Genomic DNA, 9,461 nt, shown 5'->3' on the forward strand with positions numbered 1-9,461 from the left:
ACGGGCGACCGATGCGGGCGATGTCAAAGTCCACCAGCTCGGTGCGATAGTTGTCTCGCGTGCCAAAGGTGACAGGGAGGCGGATCTGCCCCAGAGGGTGAGCAGCTCCACCACCCACTCCTGCGAAGGGCTTGCTGAGACCGAGCCGTTCGAGCGACACATGAATAAGGCTGAAGGCTTCTACAGAGAGCAAGTTGAGGCTGGTGCCGCCGTCGATGAGGGTCTTGGTGATGGCCACGTTCTAGATGGTGGGCGTGCAGAGCATCGGGAGCATCCCGGAGCCGGCGGTGGAGCCGAGGTGGTCTTCTGAGACGAAGGTGAGGTCGGCCTCCGGCGCAGCCCAACCCGGCGGAGCCCCCGGGCCTTGCAGGCTGCCCCAATCTGACGGACGAAAGGCTTGACGTGGCGATCTGGAGGAGGTTCTTGGGAGCCACCCAGTAGTGCCCCGACTGTGTGGTGTGCCGGTGCCGTGTAGCACGCAGTGAAGAGGTCGCGGAGTTCCCCCCAGGATGTCACCGTGGATCCCGGGAGGTTGACCAGCCAGGCGCCCGGCTCGCCGGCGAGGGCCAGGGGGAACAAGTTTGCAATGATCTTGTCGTCACCTCCGACTTCGAGGACGGCCTCCTTGTACACTAGCAGGAACGGCGTCGAGTCTGCCGCACCATCATAATGCAGCGGCATCTCCGGCCTGAACTTGGCCGGCCACTGCACTCGCCGCAGAGCGGGGACCAGGGCTCGGTACCCAGACTCCCTGCTGCTGGTGTTGGCCGCAGAGGTTGGTGGCGGGGCACCTGCCATGGGAGCGTAGTGCGGCGATACGGGGCGCTAGTTGGTGGAGAGAAGCCCTGGCGCACCCCTACCTGGTGCGCCAAATGTCGGATGTGGGGGTTCCGACAAACCCTTAAGGTTCGAACACTAGGGTGCGTGTGAGGTCTTTCCTTCCTACCAATCTACGCCCTAGCTCTCTAAGATCTCGCGGACGAATTGGACGAGCTCGCAACACAGAAAGACACAAGATTTATACTGGTCCGGGCCACCGTTGTGGTGTAATACCCTACTCCAGTGTGGTGGTGGTGGATTGCCTCTAGGGCTGATGATGAACAGTACAAGGGAAGAACAACCTCCTGATGTTGAGGTGTTCTTGAGCTCGGTGAGCTTGTGTGTGTGAGGATGGTCTGAATGATCCATCCCCTACTAAGGTGGTGGCTAGCCCTATTTATATTGGCCCTGGTCCTCTTCCCAAATATCGAGCGGGAAGGGAGCCAACAATGGCGGGCTAATTCGAAGGGAGACAACTAGTACAAGCTATCCTGAAAAAGTGGTCTTCGCTTACCAAAGGCTCTAGTGGTGACGCCGTCTTGGGCTCCATGATGACCTCCGTCTTGCCGTCCTCCTGGTCTTGGTCTCATTGCACCAATATAGTAACCTTTTCCTGATGCCTTGGTACTCTTCTCTTGCATTGGCCTCCTTAGCACCAAAGAGGAAACAAGGACGCTGCGCGCGCTGGCGCCCGCCTGGTGCCGAGCGTCATGGCTCACATCACGAAGGTCTCGTGAGGTTTGCCCCGCCTTGATATCTCCGCTCCTCGTGAGCCTGCCTAGCTAGGCTACTCCTGAGGAGGTCTTGCATCATCCGCCTCGCGAGGCTTGGACCCTCGCGAGGGTCTTGGATGCTTTGTTGGTGAAGATGGGTCGTACGGCCTGCAGGCTCGGCCACGCCACGGGCCGCAGGCAGGCAAGTCTGGGGACCCCCGTTCCCAGGACACCGACAGGTATAACACCTAAGTTTGATTGTGTTAAATCTTTTATGCATACCGATGTTTTCCATGAATTTAGCACTAAATATGGACTTGACTCTGAGATAGTAGCTTTTTTCTGTGAATCCTTTGCTACTCATGTTGATCTCCCAAAGGAGAAGTGGTTTTAATATAATCCTCCCATTGAAGTAAAAGTAGTTGCACCTATTAAAGTTGAAGAAAAGACTATCACTTATAATGATCCTATTGTTCCTACTGCTTATATTGAGAAACCACCTTTCCCTGTTAGAATAAAGGATCATGCTAAAGTGAAAGTGCGTTATATCGACTAGAGGAGGGTGAATAGGCGATTTTTATGGAAGTCTTCAAAACGTGGGAGTTATGAAGACAAACAGTGAAGACTTTGCCTATTACTATGCAGCGGAAGTTAGATTACACTAGGCAAGCCATGGTCAAGTATTCAATAGAGTGAAAGCACAAAGACAAACAACTGCAGTGTAATAAGGATCAGGTAGGAAGAAGTTATGAAGCCAAACAGATCATACATTCACGTTGTGAAGACAAAAGATAGAGCAAGCATGCAATGGCTTCACAATGAGTAACAGTAAGAAAAAGGAAGTGAAGATGAAACCAGTGACTCGTTGAAGACAATGATGTGTTGGACCAGTTCCAGTTGCTGTGACAACTGTACGTCTGGTTGGAGTGGCTAGGTATTTAAACCTTAGGACACACAGTCCCGGACACCCAGTCCTGAACACGCAGCTCAGGACACCAAGTCCTCACCGTATTCTCCTTGAGCTAAGGTCACATAGTCCTCGCCCAATCACTCTGGTAAGTCTTCAAGGTAGACTCCCAAACCTTCACAGACTTCGTTCACTGGCAACCCACAATGTCTCTTGGATGCTCTGAACGCGACGCCTAACCGTCTGGAGGATTCACAGTCCTCAAGTGTAATAAGTCTTCAGATCACACAGACAAGAAGACTTAAGTGATGCCCAATGTTCTCTGGCTCTAGGTGGTTAGGGCTTTTCTCCTCGCTAGGAATTTTCTCTCAAAGGCTTCGAGGTGGGTTGCTCTCAAATGACAAAACCGTGCACTGAAATCTGAGCAGCCAACCGTTTATGGTTGTAGGGGGTGGGCTATTTATAGCCACTTGGCAACCCAACCTGATTTGTCCGAAATGACCCTGGGTCACTAAGGAACTGACACGTGTCGCAACGGTCAGATTTCAAACTCTCATGGTAACTTTACTTGGGCTACAAGCAAAGCTGACTTGTCCGGCTCTGGACAAGATTCTCTCTCATTGTCTTCACTCGAAGACATAGGTTTTTGGTTTAGGCATCACTTCAGTCATTCTGACTGGTTCTCCTGGACCCCACTTAACAGTACGGTGGTTCCTATGACTCAACACAAAAGAAAAAGAACTACGAAAGATCTAAGTCTTTGAGCTCCATAGGCTTCATAACATGTCTTCTTTTGTCATAGTCTTCAAAGTGAATATCTTCATATACCACCTTTGACTTCAATGTCTTCATATATTTTTGGGGGTCATCTCTGGTAGTAAAACCGAATCAATGAGGGACTTCTACCTGTGTTATCCTGCAATTCTCACAAACACATTAGTCCCTCAACTAGGTTTGTCGTCAATACTCCAAAACCAACTAGGGGTGGCACTAGATGCACTTACAATCTCCCCCTTTTTGGTGATTGATGACAAACTAGTTGAAGTTTTCAACGGGGAATATAGTCTGTGAAATTGTAAAGGGTGAGGAATTGTCTTCATAAGTTGCAAGGGCTCCCCCTGAAGATGTGCATATAAGTTAATTTGCTTTTGGAATGCAAATGCACATGGCAGGTTGTACTTTAGGAGATCCACTTCAGCTTATGATGACAACCCACTATGCATGTGAAAGTATATGAAGATAATGACATGCATAATGGAAAATGGACGTCTGTAGAATGAGATAAGTGCGGAATTTATCATCGCACATGCGGAATTTATCTTTGCAAAACAGGGTGGCAAACAAGTAGCAAACGACCATCTGGTTTAAGTGTTACAACTCATAAGAACCAAATGAAGCAAAAACGAGAGTTGTAAGCACGAAGCAAAAATATAGCAAAACTTAAAGCATCCGCCCATATGGACCCGCTTGAAGATTATCAACCCATATGCTTCTCCCCCTTTTGTCAGCAAGGATCAAAAAGGTTTGAAGACATAGAGTGTCTACTCGTTCCTAGGAGCAGCAAGGTCGTTGGAGGAGTTTGGCGGTGCAGAGGAGCTTGGAGGTGCTGAAGCAGGTCGCGGTGATGTAGCATCATCTTCTTCATCAATGATTCTGGCAGTGACTATTGCAGCAGATGAAGAAAACTCAGAGTCTTCAAGTGATGGTGTGTTTCGCATCACAGCCCTTCTAGGAGGTGTGGTGTCAAACTTGAAGCGCTCTGTGAAGCCATCCTCTTCAAGTTCAGCTTCAGTGCATATCATTGAGAGCCCTTTCCATGTATGACGACAGGTTTCATGAGTGACGAAGGCATTCTTGGTGGCAAGATTTCGAAGACGATTAACATCTACCAAGAGGCTCTTCATCTAACGCTTTAGCCAGTCGTGATGCCTATCTTGTTTTTGATGAAGGGCCACAAGAAGCTCTCGGTCAGTGAGAACATGAGTGCGCTTCTTGGGTCTTGAAGCAGTTGCACTATCAGAAGCTTCAATTGAAGCAGGGTGTGGCGCACGTGTAGTGCCAACCAAAGGATACACCCCGGAGATGGCTTCAACACCTTCATCATTCTGAGTGAAGCTCTGGTGTTCTGCATTCTGAAGACTCAACGGTTGCTTGGCAGGCTCTGGATATATAGCTTCAGCAGAGGTATCCACATCTGGCAAGAAGATCCAATGGTTTCGGGCTGAGGGCTGATACAAGATCATAGAGTGCAGTTTGATCAGCCTCATCACCCAAGGAGCATAGAACTGAAGGAAATATGCCCTAGAGGCAATAATAAAGTTATTATTATTTCCTTATAATCATGATAAATGTTTATTATTCATGCTAGAATTGTATTAACCGGAAACATAATACATGTGTGAATACATAGACAAACAGAGTGTCACTAGTATGCCTCTACTTGACTAGCTCGTTAATCAAAGATGGTTATGTTTCCTAACCATAGACAAAGAGTTGTTATTTGATTAACGAGGTCACATCATTAGTTGAACGATCTGATTGACATGACCCATTCCATTAGCTTAGCACCCGATCGTTTAGTATGTTGCTATTGCTTTCTTCATGACTTATACATGTTCCTATGACTATGAGATTATGCAACTCCCGTTTGCCGGAGGAACACTTTGGGTGCTACCAAACATCACAACGTATCTGGGTGATTATAAAGGAGCATTACAGGTGTCTCCAAAGGTAGATGTTGGGTTGGCGTATTTCGAGATTAGGATTTGTCACTCCGATTGTCGGAGAGGTATCTCTGGGCCCACTCGGTAATGCACATCACTTAAGCCTTGCAAGCATTGCAACTAAATGAGTTAGTTGCGGGATGATGTATTACAGAATGAGTAAAGGGACTTGCCAGTAACGAGATTGAACTAGGTATTGGAATACCGACGATCGAATCTCGGTCAAGTAACATACCGATGACAAAGGGAACAACGTATGTTGTTATGCGGTCTGACCGATAAATATCTTCGTAGAATATGTAGGAGCCAATATGGGCATCTAGGTCCCGCTATTGGTTATTGACCAGAGATGTGTCTCGGTCATGTCTACATTGTTCTCGAACCCATAGGGTCCGCACGCTTAAGGTTAAGATGACAGTTATATTATGAGTTTATGCATTTTGATGTACCGAAGGTTGTTCAGAGTCTCGGATGTGATCACGGACATGACGAGGAATCTCGAAATGGTCGAGACATAAAGATTGATATATTGGAAGCCTATATTTGGACATCGGAAGTGTTCCGGGTGAAATCGGGATTTTACTGGAGTACCGGGAGGTTACCGGAACCCCCCGGGAGCTATATGGGCCTTAATGGGCTTTAGTGGAAAGGAGAAAGGGGCAGCCCAAGGTGGCCGCGCGCCTCCCCCCTCCCCTAGTCCTATTAGGACTAGGAGAGGTGGCCGGCCCCCCTCTCTCTCTTTCCCCCTCGGGGAATCCTAGTCCAACTAGGATTGGGGGGGGAGTCCTACTCCCGGGAGGAGTAGGACTCCTCCTGCGCCCTCCTCCTGGCCGGCGGCCCCCTCCCCCTTGGCTCCTTTATATACTGAGGCAGAGGCACCCCAGAAACAGAGAAGTTGATCCACGTGATCTATTCCTTAGCCGTGTGCGGTGCCCCCAGCCACCATAGTCCTCGATAATATTGTAGAGGTGCTTAGGCGAAGCCCTGCAGCAGTAGCACATCAAGATCGTCACCACGCCGTCGTGCTGACGGAACTCTTCCCCGACACTTTGCTAGATCGGAGTCCGGGGATCGTCATCGAGCTGAACGTGTGCTCGAACTCGGAGGTGCCGTAGTTTCGGTGCTTGATCGGTTGGATCATGAAGACGTATGACTACTTCCTCTACGTCGTGTCAACGCTTCCGCAGTCGGTCTGCCTGGGTACGTAGACAACACTCTCCCCTCTCGTTGCTATGCATCACATGATCTTGCGTGTGCGTAGGAATTTTTTTGAAATTACTACGTTCCCCAACAGTGGCATCCGAGCCTAGGTTTTATATGTTGATGTTATATGCACGAGTAGAACACAAGTGAGTTGTGGGCGATATAAGTCATACTGCCTACCAGCATGTCATACTTTGGTTCGGCGGTATTGTTGGATGAAGCGGCCCGGACCGACATTATGCGTACGCTTACGCGAGACCGGTTCTCCCGACGTGCTTTGCACATAGGTGGCTTGCGGGTGACAGTTTCTCCAACTTTAGTTGAACCAAGTATGGCTACGCCCAGTCCTTGCAAAGGTTAAAACGGAGTCAAATTGACAAACTATCGTTGTGGTTTTTATGCGTAGGTAAGATTGGTTCTTGCTTAAGCCCGTAGCAGCCACGTAAAACTTGCAACAACAAAGTAGAGGACGTCTAACTTGTTTTTGCAGGGCATGTTGTGATGTGATATGGTCAAGACGTGATGAGATATAAGTTGTTGTATGAGATGATCATGTTTTGTTGAAATTATCGGCAACTGGCAAAAGCCTTATGGTTGTCTCTCTATTGCATAAGATGCAAGCGCCAAATAATTGCTTTACATTATCGCTCTGCGATAGCAATAGTTGCAAGAGCAATAGTTGGCGAGACGAACGTGTGACGACACATTGATATAGATCAAGATGATGGAGATCATGGTGTCATGCCGGTGACGATAGAGATCATGACAGTACTTCGGAGATGGAGATCACAAGCACAAGATGATGATGGCCATATCATATCACTTATATTGATTGCATGTGATGTTTATCTTTTATGCATCTTATCTTGCTTTGATTGACGGTAGCATTATAAGATGATCTCTCACTAAATTATCAAGAAGTGTTCTCCCTGAGTATGCACCGTTGCGAAAGTTCTTCGTGCTGAGACACCACGTGATGATCGGGTGTGATAGGTTCTACGTTCAAATACAACGGGTGCAAAACAGTTGCACACGCGGAATACTCAGGTTATACTTGACGAGCCAAGCATATACAGATATGGCCTCGGAACACGGAGACCAAAAGGTCGAGCGTGAATCATATAGTAGATATGATCAACATAGCGATGTTCACCAATGAAACTACTCCATCTCACGTGATGATCGGACATGGTTTAGTTGATTTGGATCACGTAATCACTTAGAGGATTAGAGGGATGTCTATCTAAGTGGGAGTTCTTAAGTAATATGATTAATTGAACTTAAATTTATCATGAACTTAGTCCTGGTAGTATTTTGCAAATTATGTTGTAGATCAATAGCTCGCGTTGTTGCTTCCCTGTGTTTATTTTGATATGTTCCTAGAGAAAACTGTGTTGAAAGATGTTAGTAGCAATGATGCGGATTGGATCCGTGATCTGAGGTTTATCCTCATTGCTGCATAGAAGAATTATGTCCTTGATGCACCTCTAGGTGACGGACCTATTGCAGGAGCAGATACAGACATTATGAACGTTTGGCTAGCTCAATATGATGACTACTTGATAGTTTAGTGCACCATGCTTAATGGCTTAGAATCGGGACTTCAAAGACGCTTTGAACGTCATGGAGCATATGAGATGTTCCAGGAGTTGAAGTTAATATTTCAAGTAAATACCTGAGTTGAGAGATATGAAGTCTCCAACAAGTTCTATAGCTAAAAGATGGAGGAGAATCGCTCAACTAGTGAGCATGTGCCCAGATTGTCTGAGTACTACAATCGCTTGAATCAAGTGGGAGTTAATCTTCCAGATAAGATAGTGATTGACAGAATTCTCTAGTCACCATCACCAAGTTAGTAGAACTCCGTGATGAACTATGATATGCAAGGGATAACGGAAACGAATCCCGAGCTTTTCATGATGATGAAATCGATGAAGATAGAAATCAAGAAAGAGCATCAAGTGTTGATGGTTGACAAGGTCACTAGTTTCAAGAAAAAGGCAAAGGGAAGAAAGGGGAACTTCAAGAAGAACGGCAAGCAAGTTGCTGCTCAAGTGAAGAAGCCCAAGTCTGGTCCTAAAGCCTGAGACTAAGTGCTTCTACTGCAAAGGGACTGGTCACTGGAAGCGGAACTACCCCAAGTATTTGGCGGATAAGAAGGATGGCAAAGTGAACATAAGTATATTTGATATACATGTTATTGATGTGTACTTTACTAGTGTTTATAGCAACCCCTCAGTATTTGATACTAGTTCAGTTGCTAAGATTAGTAACTCGAAACGGGAGTTGCGGAATAAACAGAGACTAGTTAAGGGTAAAGTGACGATGTGTGTTGGAAGTGGTTCCAAGATTGATATGATCATCATCGCACACTCCCTATACTTTCGGGATTAGTGTTGAACCTGAATAAGTGTTATTTGGTGTTTGCGTTAAGCATGAATATGATTTGATCATGTTTATTGTAATACGGTTATTCATTTAAGTAAGGGAATAAATTGTTGTTCTGTTTACATGAATAAAACCTTATATGGTTACACACCCAATGAAAATAGTTCGTTGGATCTCGGTCGTAGTGATACACATAATCATAATATTGAAACCAAAATATGCAAAGTTAATAATGATAGTGCAACTTATTTGTGGCACTGCCGTTTAGGTCATATTGGTGTAAAGCGCATGAAGAAACTCCATGCTGATGGAATTTTGGAATCACTTGATTATGAATCACTTGATGCTTGCGAACCATGCCTTATGGGCAAGATGACTAAAACGCCGTTCTCCGGAACAATGAAGCAAGCAACAGATTTGTTGGAAATCATACATACTGATGTATGTGGTCCGATGAATATTAAGGCTTGCAGCAGGTATCATTATTTTCTGACCTTCACAGATGATTTGAGCAGATATGGGGATATCTACTTGATGAAACATAAGTCTGAAACATTTGAAAAGTTCAAAGAATTTCAGAGTGAAGTGAAAAATCATCGTAACAAGAAAATAAAGTTTCTACGATCTGATCATAGAGAAGAGTATTTGAGTTACGAGTTTGGCCTTCAGTTAAAAACAATGTGAAATAGTTTCACTACTCACGTCACC

This window comes from Triticum dicoccoides, chromosome 5A, assembly GCF_002162155.2.
Source record: "Triticum dicoccoides isolate Atlit2015 ecotype Zavitan chromosome 5A, WEW_v2.0, whole genome shotgun sequence".
NCBI classification, from domain to species: Eukaryota; Viridiplantae; Streptophyta; class Magnoliopsida; order Poales; family Poaceae; genus Triticum; species Triticum dicoccoides.